This window comes from Galeopterus variegatus, unplaced genomic scaffold (genome assembly GCF_000696425.1).
Source record: "Galeopterus variegatus unplaced genomic scaffold, G_variegatus-3.0.2 Scaffold1195, whole genome shotgun sequence".
Classification (NCBI taxonomy): Eukaryota; Metazoa; Chordata; class Mammalia; order Dermoptera; family Cynocephalidae; genus Galeopterus; species Galeopterus variegatus.
This window is the reverse complement of record NW_007727306.1, coordinates 161,249-172,595: the sequence shown is the minus strand read 5'-3', so window position 1 is coordinate 172,595 and position 11,347 is coordinate 161,249. Positions and strand designations below refer to the sequence as shown.

The window sequence follows — 11,347 nt, the reverse complement described above, 5'->3', positions numbered from 1 at the left end:
TAAAGAGCCTGCTGCTGCTGCTGCCGTTGCTGCTTTGGCGGCCAGAACTGGAGAGAAAATGAGATCAGTGTCCTAAAGCCTCCAGTGATCAGAGTGATAGGACGTCATCGCGTGTAGGAAGCAAAATGTTCGAGGGAAAGTTGAAAGGTTAGGGATTTCCGTTTTTTCTTTGCAGGCCTTTTAAAAATCACAATAAAAAGAAATATCCCTTTGAATCCAAGATATTTTTTAAAATGGAATTGGTAAAATATAAATACCTTCCATTATAATATACATTTAATAAGAGCATGACCAAGTGATTCCTTTTCTATGCCAGATATCCCACCCTAAACTTACAATATTCGGTAGTTTTGTTCTTTTCTGTCCTTATTTATTTATTTTACCTACTAACCTCGCTTACTGAAAACTGCTTTGCAGTTAAGACATTTCAGTGACTGAGCTGAAAGAATAGCATTCAGGGTCCATGATGTAGTTTAAGCCTCAAGAAAAGACAGGAAGACAAGTAAGGACAACAAAAGTTTATGGGTAAGAATACAAAGCAGGTGCCGGAGATATGATCTCAGGGGGGCTTTCATTTATAATAGACTCTGTATTCACAATATAACGAGAAAAAGGTTAAATACAGTAAACATGATAGCCAGTTCTGGAAAGAAATATAAAGCAGTTTGACGGAAAGGGAGAAAGTGACTCAAGAACTCCACCAAGGGACAAACAGAGGAAATGACACCCTGACATCTCCAAATCCGTTGACCTTTCATCTTTTTAAGAAGGATCTTCTCTATACTCTTACATATGTATAGACATATGTCCGAGGCCTTTTTGACTAATCGTTTCTCTAACTACTTTTGGCAAATTGGAAACTTCAGTCTTCCTTCTGTAAATAATTACGAGAAATGATTATACTTTAAACACGTATTATTTCAAATAGTCGTTGTAACTATACATACCTATTGTCTTATAGCAAGTTTGATTATGATCTTTGAGACTGTAAGAAACTTTTAGCATATTTTGTAGGCTTCAGTCCAAGCTCGTAGTCTTAAAATGTGTAGTGGACATAAATAGCTAAATTATTCATTGCAATAACAGTCTTTTCGATGGACATTAAAACTCAGCAGTTTAACTTAGGAAACCACAGATTTCCTTTTAAGCGGGTAATAACTGCTTGCATCAGTGGTTATTTAATTGGTCTTTAGTCAAGAAATAGAATCAGTTGCGCTGTTTAAATCATGAAATTTTATACAAAGCTGTATATTATATCAAGAAAAGAACAAAAGTTAGAAATTAAACTGATTCTTACTACCTACCTATTTAATAACTATAAAATATTTGGACAAGGACAGAATAAAACCTGTTTACAAAAAAATAAATTCTTGAAAATAAATTTTAAGTGTTAATATTTCCACAAGGACAGAATAAAACCTGTTTACAAAAAAATAAATTCTTGAAAATAAATTTTAAGTGTTTATCTAAATATTCACTCATAGGCTGATTTTCAGATTTCAGTATAGCATTTTAGCTTTTAAAATAACGTGATAGAAATGATTTTCACTTTAAGCTCTGCACAGATTGACAGCTGATTTTTTTCAATTTCTAAAGTTTTAAATGCCAAAACATATGCAGTATAGTACAGATTTACAATTTATCCCACATATATAAAAATCCATTCCAGTTACTATAACTGACAAACGCATCATCTTTTATTTACAAGATAATTAGTTCATGGTTTTTTTCCAACTTTATATTGATTTTCAAAAATCTAAGCTTGGGGAGAATACAGTATTTTATAAAATCTGGGTGACTTTTGGGGAACAAGACCTTGACAGGCCAAAAGCAGTATATCCTATCATTTAGAGCCATCCAAAGCTGTTTCTTTTCACTATCTATGGTAAAATTGGACATGCCACTGCCCTTTGCTTCATGAACTCGAAACATTTGGCATTTCTTTACTATCCTGGCAAGATATGTCAAATGCTGCTGTAAATAATGACCTCTAAACTAGATAACATGTTAAAGATTCGGGGGGGGGGAATCTCATTATAAAAGCTCATACAAAGATAATACTCAAATAAATGACCTTGCTTCTACGAAGAATGGTTGAAGATTTTGAATTAGCTTTGTAAGTTTTAGCCTCTAAGTTGACCTATGCTAGCTAGATCACTTAACTATCAGTACAGGTGTTACAAACCTTAAGCAAATTGATGCTATTGCATTTAGAAAATATGTAACGTGAAATGTTGCTAGAAAAGCAGTATAATAAATTTGACTGACTACTTCAGCAGCAATGAATTTTCCAATCATAGGTGCTAATCCTTATGTTATAGTCATTGAGACCTTTCTGACTTAGCTTCTGGGCCTATGGTAGAATTGCACTTCTTGGCCCCCTTGTGACTGGATGAGGCCATTGACTAGTGCTTGGCAGCCCTAAGTGAAAGGGGAATTTCACTTGCAGGGTGGCTGAAATGAAATCATTGCTCAACTTTCTATGAGTCATACTGGTTATTAATCTGACCTACGACCAGTACCCGGAGGTTATTAGTAAACTTCAGACTGACATAGACTTTGTAATGTACTAGTATGTTTTAAACGATTGTATCAGCACCAACTATACATCCTTTTAAAGTAGCAGGTGTGCTATTCGGCTACAGATATAAGTTGCATTGGCAAGATGAGTTCTTCATGAAGCTACGTATGTACATTTATCCTTGGTGATTTTTAACGTTAGCAAACATAATTTTAATCTTTTCCCCCCTAGTAACTGGTGTAGAATTTAACACAAGATTTCTTCAAGTTTGAATAAGACTTTTGATAAAGTGTTGTTGGCTCACACTGGGATAGAAAGATAAAAATGATTATTTGTATTTATGGTTCTTTTTATTTACTATTTTGGCCAACTGATTTTCAATATTGTCTCCAAATGACTGGATAAAAAACCACTATAAGGAAGTAAATATATTGGCTAGCTTATGTATAAAATGTGAAGTGTTTTGCTACATTATTAAACTGACAGCCATGATAAGTATATATCATCGATAGAATATACCTAAATTCAGTGCTCAAATGTCTACCAGATCATTCTGTTTCTGTTTCCCTATCTTCCTCTCCAGATGCTAGCTACAGCCTGATTATGTATGCCAGTTTGTGGAGAAGAAATAGTATCTACCCTTGACTTTTCAATATTATCTGATATAAAGCTTCCTTTTTCATCTAACGACTAGGAAACATTGCTCATACGTTTCCTATAAAACAGATTTAATTAAAACATAAGAGAGAGAGGATGGGAGCAAAACATGATGAATTTAAAAGGTATCATTGGCAGTGCCCCTGTTTCTGTTTTATTTTCCCCTATAAAACAGTATTTTCCAAAGGTCTATAAACAAATATTGTCTTCAATTACCAAAATTTACTTTTAGGCATCTTGGTCATTGTTCCCTCTTCCTGAATTACTCTCATGGACAGACCTACTGTGATGCTAATTAAGCTTAAACTTTCACCTGCAGCACCCTCTCCCAAGACCTTGGGGTTGTGGTGGGGAGGGGGTGTTTTCACAGTCATATGTTTTTGATATTTGCAAGAGTAACTGCATAGGTTAAAAATATGGGTTCCATCCAATCCAATTTCCTCTGTTACACTTGTTGTTTAAATTGTATTAAGGAGACCACAGGTATTTTGGGGATCCAGCTAAGGGAAAGTTGAGATGGGAATACCTTTAGTTTGGGTGTGTTAAGATGTATTTTTGTGCATTCACACGCACTTTCGTCCATAGCTAAATTATTGCCAGCCACCATAGTGCAGAATGGCTTCCAAGAATTTTCCCAGCATCCACTTTGCCAGCCCACCCAGCGTGGTGGCACAAAGGTGCAGTGTTAGAGGTTCTGTTATGATGGGCTCCCATAACAAGGCTTAAATGTGTGGAGCCAGAAACTAGTCTGCAGAATGATCTTTGAATTATTGGACATATAAAATTCCAAGTGAAGAATGTGTTTCTTTCTCGTTGGCATTGGAAGGATCCAGAATATGCCACAGTGACATAAAGGGATATTTTGAGTTGGAGACATTTGGGAATCAACAACTTCAGGAAAGGACATTTTCTGAACTCCCCTTATCTTCCTCAAAGCAAAGCTTCCCCAAATAATTCAACTGTCATCAATTCCTTCCCCAGGAGTTTCACAACCAGGGAAGAGTGACTCATCATCAAAGTCACAAGTCAGAACAAAGCAGCTCCTGCCTGGATAAGATAAACAGACATTTTCACAAAACTATCATATCTCCCATTTTTTTCTTCTAAGGGTCCATTGATTTTTTTTCAGAAGTCATTTGTTCTCCCAGAAGTGCCTTTCTGCCCCAAATTCTAACAGCCCAATTCATTTCTTTGTCAAGTTCTGTGCATACGTACATAATTAAATCTGTTTTTCTCTCTTTTCTCTCTTGCTAATCTGTCTTCTGTTAGTTTAATTTGCACTTCTTCAGGAACAAAACCTGTGGAATATTCTTAAAGCAAACGTACTTCTCAGGGCCTGGTTTTCCAAAGCCTTGCAGTTTCAAATATTGACCTTGCGGAGGACTGGAAATTTTCCTCAGGCTATAAAGTCTCTGGTGTAAGATAAAGATCTGTGGCACAGCAAGGTTGGTGGCTCAAGGACAGACTAGTTACTGATTGATATGTGTAGATACTGGAAAATGTTAGAGGGAGAAGGAATGTTTGCTAAGATCAAGCTTTTGTTAATGGATCACTTAATTGTCTAATGGAATGTCATCTGACTTGTTTCAGTGAAAGTTACCAGCCTATATTGTTAAACTATAACCCCACCTATGTTCTCTTCCTGTAACTTCCTGGTCTGGAAAATAAATGCAGGAAGAGAACCCCAATTTGGGGTTAATTTCCCAAGGAAGGGATGCCTCTCACTTGAGGGTTCCAGCAGGAGATTAACCACTTCAGGGTCTCTCACTGCTCAGAAGAGATGGGCTTTGAGTAATCCTTTGTAGCTCTGTCACCCAGGGGAAGAGAGGTGACAAATCCATGGGGGGCAAAGCAACATAAAGCAGTAGAAATGTAAAAAGGTAGAGCAAAAGTTTTTCCTCTCTGACAATACCTAATCAAAACAGGAATTACTGGTCTTGTGTTAATAAGACAGTGGATACACTTAAAAATGCAGTATTTGAATGTGTGTGCTTTTTAAACAGAAAGTGTGCAAATACAAAATTTATCCAAGATCCCTGTGTTTGAAGGTATAAACATGTAGCTGTACTGCAAACGCAATCTGTGTATGTGTAGTTAGATGACATTTGCATCCCAGTACATCAACCTTATGACATGTGATGCGTCTTTTTCTGATAAAGTCTGGCACTTTGAGATAAAATGATACACCCAGGATCCACCAATGCAGTAAAGATAGCCTAAAGAAACAAGTGTTTCAGTGGCAAAACTTTTACAACTATTAATCAATAACTCAAAGTATGTTGTATCTACACAATTATGAAGGCCAATATAGTGCAATAATGTTTTAAAAATCTATCTCAGTTTTACCTCTTTATGTCTTAATTTCAGATTAATTCGATATATCTTTTTTTCAGAAGTGTTGAGCATACCAAAATTCAAAAAAAAAAATATAGAAGTGTGTTAGTCCTTTAATTAGTTAGCAAATTATGGGTTTGGGGGAGAGCTTATGATATTGTTTTATTTGTTAGATATTTCAAAAGTGGAATGTATAAAATTTAAATTCTTAATAAAAATTATTTATCCTCTACTTCTCCTAATATTCTTCTAGGGATTTGGGGTTGAATGTCCCAGGCTTTGCAGCTCTTCATTTCTGTTTTCCCTCATTTCCACAATTTAGAATTGGGGTCATTTATACTTGTATTGCTCTTCATTTGTTCAGGTGTCAGCAAATTCCAACCTGCAGGCCGAATCTGGGCCTTGGCTTATTTTAGAATGGCTCCTGAGCCATAAATGGTCTTTATACTTTTAAAGGGTTGTTAAAAACACATGAAAACGAATATGGAACAGAGATATTATGTGGACCTTGAAGCCTAAAATATTTACTATCTGGCTCTTAACAGATAATATTCCTGGTATCTTTTTAGAATATTGACTTCATGGGTTTGTGACAATACTGAAAACTACAGTATTTCAAGCTATGTGTGGGAAAGGAATTACTGCAACAACATGCACATGCTCAGAGGGAAGATATGTGTCTGAGCACTGTATGTAAAACTCCATGTCCATAAAGCTCTAACTCAACTATACCTCATGTCACATTACATAATCCAATACATAGTGATATGCTGCTTTCATTATAACACAACGAACCTATAGTATGCCTTTGAGATATTAAACAGGACCATTCCTCCCATTGAGAGGTTAATCATCTATCCCCTCCCCTTGAATCAGATAAGATTCTGTAATTAGTTTTATTAATAGAACACAGTAGAAGTAACACTGTGCCAGTTCCTGACCTGTAGAGCACTCTCTCTGGAAATCCTGAACTGCCACATAAGGAATCAATTACCTTGTGACTGTTGGAGAAGCCTCATGTTACATAAGCGCTGCAGGTGACAGTCTCAGCTGAGCCCTGTCTTCCAGTCATCCTCTCCAAGTCATCAGACACAGGAGTAAAGCCATTATGGACCCTCTAGATAAGTCCACCTGACAATGGAATACCACTGAGTGTTCTCAGCTGACATCATTTGGAGCCAATGACTCACCCACCTGATCCCTGCCCAAATTCCTGACCCACAACATATGAGTGAGGTATATGTTCATTATTATAGGTACTGTGTTTCAGAGTGGTTTGTTACTCTGCAACAGATAGCTGGAACATGGGTGTTCTGTTTGCTAACTTAATGAATGCCGAATGTCAGTACTAGATTTAATAACGATAATTGTTACCATATTGTGGCTCATTTATGTGCCAGACACCATCCTCAACACATTTCATAAGGGTATCATTTAATCGTTGAAGATGATCATTTGATAAAATAACCCTTAATGAAGTTATTAGATTATGGAGATTATTTTCTACATAGTACAGATAAGGACACAGAGACTTAAAGAGGTTAAGTAATAAAGAGGTGTCACAGATACTACGTGACTGAGACTGGGTATCCTACTCAGTTCTTTCATATTTGAAAACCCTTTCTCTGATCTATTATAAATAACATCTCACATTATAATGGGAAACTGATCTAATTAGTGTATAAAGCTTTTCCCATAAGCAAAAACACCAAACATATTTCTTGTTCATATTACTTTAATTAATCCTACGTGGTTTTTTGTTTTTTTTTTTTCATTTTTTTGTTTCTTGTAAAAAATCTGTCTTCAGTGCAGCTCATTTTAACTGACAGTCTATGCTCAGAGTTCTACGGACTAAAACATAGAATAAGGTTGTATTTAAATGTATCTTCGTTATTTCAGATAAAAGCAAATCTGCCATTTGTTCCTAACTCAAGGGATCTATATTTAATTCAAAATGTTTTGAAGAAAACATTAGATTCAAGGAGCTTTATTTCCAAAGGTGCCACATAATCAGTATTTATGGAAAAATCCTATTCATTGATATTTCACTTCTGCTTCACTATGATGTTTTGTCTTTGTGATCCGAGCCATAGCAATAGTGTTATAATGAGTTCTCCTGGCATTTTCAGAAAGAGACTTTCTTTAAGAGTGTTAGTGATTCTAATTTTGTCTATAGAGCACCATTTTGTAGTACTGATATTAGCTATTGCAAATCAAATAATAAAGACAATAATAATAATCATATAATTATAATAGCAATTGCAATAGCAAATATTTCTGAGCACTTCTGATACAACAGGGGCAATTCTAAGGTCTTTAATACATTAATTTTTTAATAAAGAGTCCAATGGGTTAATATTCATAAGGCCAGATTTATATATACCTTTTTTGTACTTTTTGGCCTCCTTTTGATCCTACGTCATTTACTATGATTTTGACCTTCATTATGAGCCTAAGGGATAGGTAAGTAATGTGATAAGAAGTATACTCTACTGGAAAATAGGAGTGTGTTATTCATGAGGGGCCTGAATTTCTGTGCTAGTCATTACTCATTACTCATTATTCACCAAAGTGTGTTCCTGACTACATTCAAGTATAGGGAGAAATGTACTTCCCTGAAATCTACAAGTCAGGGTGGCCATGTGAATTGCTCAGGCCAAAAACATATGAACAGAAATAATGTGGATCTCTTCCTGGTGGAAGCATTTAAGACCCAGCACATAATTTCCCATCTTTTCTTCCTTAACATGTATATTACTTACTGTTCTCCAGAGAAAGTGAACCAACATAATATATAACACCTATATGTATGAGTTGATTATAAGAAATTGGCTCATATGATTATGGAGGCTGAGAAGTCCCAAGATCTGCAGTTGTCAAGCTGAAGACCCAGGAGAACAAATGTGTAGTTCCAGTCCAAGTCTGAAGGCTTGAGACTCAGGAGAGCCTGTGTCATAAGTTCCAGTGTGAGAGTTGTCAGGCTCAAGACCCAAGAAAAGCTGATGTTTCAGTTTGAGTCCAAAGGCTGAAAAAAATCAATGTTCAACTAAAGAAGTCAGGCAGGGGGAATTCCATTTTTGTTCTCTTTTGGGCCTTCAACTGATTCAATGAGAGCCACCTATGTGAGGACAGTATGCTTTACACAGTCTACTGATTCTAATGTTAGTTTCATCCCAAAAAACCCTCATGGACACACCCAGAACAATGTTTGACCAAATACCCAGGTATCCTGTGGCCCAGTCAATTTGACACGTGAAATTAACCATCCCAACCTGTTAATATATATGTGTCATAACATTGAAGCAGACTGGAACACTTAGCCATCTGGAAGACTACAGGGAAGTTCTCTGATGATCCTTGGTAAGGTCAACTTTACGTCATGCTACAGCACTTGCATTATGTATCTTTTAGTCATGTAGTAAATGTTCGGTTCAATAACTGTTTATGGAGGTTAGGGGTGAAACATACACATGAGGTTTTATCTAGTAAAACCTAATTAGTTGGAGCTTTATTAAATTATTTACTACAGGTGCCCTGGATAGTCAACCAAATGTGCATCTGACTTTGTGGGAATAAGAAATAAATCCTTGCTGTTTTATGCTCCTGAAATTTAGGAAATATGTCTTTCAGTGGCATAATCTAGCTTATTCTGATGGATATACTCTCTTGAACTGTAATATGTGAAATTTTAACTAAATGTCTCTAAGGCTCCTTGCAAAACTCAACTTCTATAATTTTAGGTTTTTTCACTTTGAAATAGGGAAACTAAATCCCATGAAAGCAAGGCCACTCAGCCCATTAGATGAAATGCTGGGATAAAAATTGCGGTTTTTTTATCTAGTAATCTGTTTCCATTACATGATTCATGCTCTTCTAAACTTAGTAATTGTTCAAAAGCAGCATTAAAATATGTACCTAATTTAGGATTAACTTTTTTCTTTTTTTTTACAGCTAGCTGGTATGGGGACCCAAACCTATGACCTTAGTATTAAAAGGCTGCACTCTAACCAACAGAGCTAACTAGCCAGATGGATTTTTATATTGATATCTATTTATTGTTATGGTAATTTTAGGGTGTGTCACTTGAAAATGCCAGAGTAGCTCATCAATACCTAGTTTTGTGCATAAAATTTGACCTAAACTCGTGTTATTTACCTACTTTCTATCTAGAAATTAATAAGGAACTATGGGAAATGCAGAAGTATATGATGTGACCTAAGTGATTCCATTTAATTTTATCTTAACTAGCATGGGATATAATCAACACATAAATCACACACTTAATTTCTTTAATATGAAAGTATATATGCCTTGTCTTCTCATAGAAACCACACTCCTCTAGGGTACAGCTAACTATGGTGGAAAATTATTAAAGGCTTATTTTTGAAAGTTAGCAAATCAGAGTCCACTGAGATAGTAGGTGTTTAGTTTCTATGGATTTGGGTTTCAGGACACACTTCTGGGTTTCAAGCCACTCCCCAGTCTAGGCCCCTCCTCTAAACTCTCCCCTAGAGGAGAGTTATGTTGCTTATTGCCCCTATTTTTGGTACCAACACTGGGAAATTGAGAACAGAAGGGGAAGACTCATGCAAACACAGTAGCTGAGCATGCTCAGTAAAAGGAACTTATACCAGCTTATGTGACCCCAGTGACTGAGCATGCTCAGTGGAAGAGAGTTTATCCTGTGAATGACCTTCCACTGGAGGCACCAAAGAGCACAGAATATTCTTGAATATGTTTGGTCCATGTGATAGAATTAGATCAATAGACAATGCCATAAAAGGAGGCCACCTGAGCATATGCAAGGCTATGTTACATAACTGGGAACCACCCCTTTAGTTAAAAATTCATTAGATAGCAGGCATATGTATTAGATAGCAAAACTATAAATGCTGAATCCTGGCAGATGGCTGGCTTGTATCTCACTTTCCTGGGGCCAACTCACACTTCATTGACCCAGGTGTGTATGCTTTACTTTTTTGTTAAGCTTACTTTTAGCAGGTGGCTGCTCAGTCTCTTGAGCCAGCCTGTACTCTGTACTATACTTTCAGTATGTATTTCTTACTTTTGTGTTAAACTTGGAGTGGGCCCTGCACTTCATTGACCCAGGTGTGTATGCTTTACTTTTTTGTTAAGCTTACTTTTAGCAGGTGGCTGCTCAGTCTCTTGAGCCAGCCTTCACTCTGTACTATACTTTCAGTATGTATTTCTTACTTTTGTGTTAAACTTGGAGTGGGCCCTGCTCTGTCTCTGGAGCTAGGCCACTCTATCTCTGTGAAATCTGTATTTCTAATTTGTTATATTAAACCTGTTCTCACTTTCTGCTATGATTCTCCTCTTGAATTCTTTCATGTGACAGAGTCAAGAACCTGGTAAGAGGACAGGGTGGGTTGAGGACGGCTACTGGGCCTCCCCAGACCCTCTCCTCCAGCATCACGACCATTTTAATGAGCACAACTACCTTCGAATTTGTCATCGTAAAAGGTTGTGGAAGTATTCCTCTAGCACTGCTCTTGCTCTGAACATTCTTGGACTTCCTCTTTAGAATAGTATGACTATTTCCTTCATCCCTTGAAGTTATTATTGGTTACTAGAAATGGCCAAGTGGCATTTAGAACCTCTTTATGTGAATCAAATATGTGATAAAGCTAGACAATATTACATTTATTCAAATAATAAATTAAAACATTTTGAGTCTTTTGTGGTTGGCGAATGAGACTTTGAAGGCAATGGTTAAAAAGGTAGCCCACCAAAATTTCAAAATATGTCAGAATAATTGAAATTAGCTTCATAGCTCCCAAACAGACTATACTGGTGCCAATCATCCAATGGTTG

General features: G+C 36.4%; 1 long non-coding RNA gene across 1 annotated transcript in view; it reads left to right on the top strand.

Annotated features, from left to right (window-relative positions):
• LOC103592666 overlaps nt 1-11,347 on the top strand; it is a 31,657-nt gene that overhangs the window by 3,554 nt on the left and 16,756 nt on the right. The window lies entirely within an intron of this gene.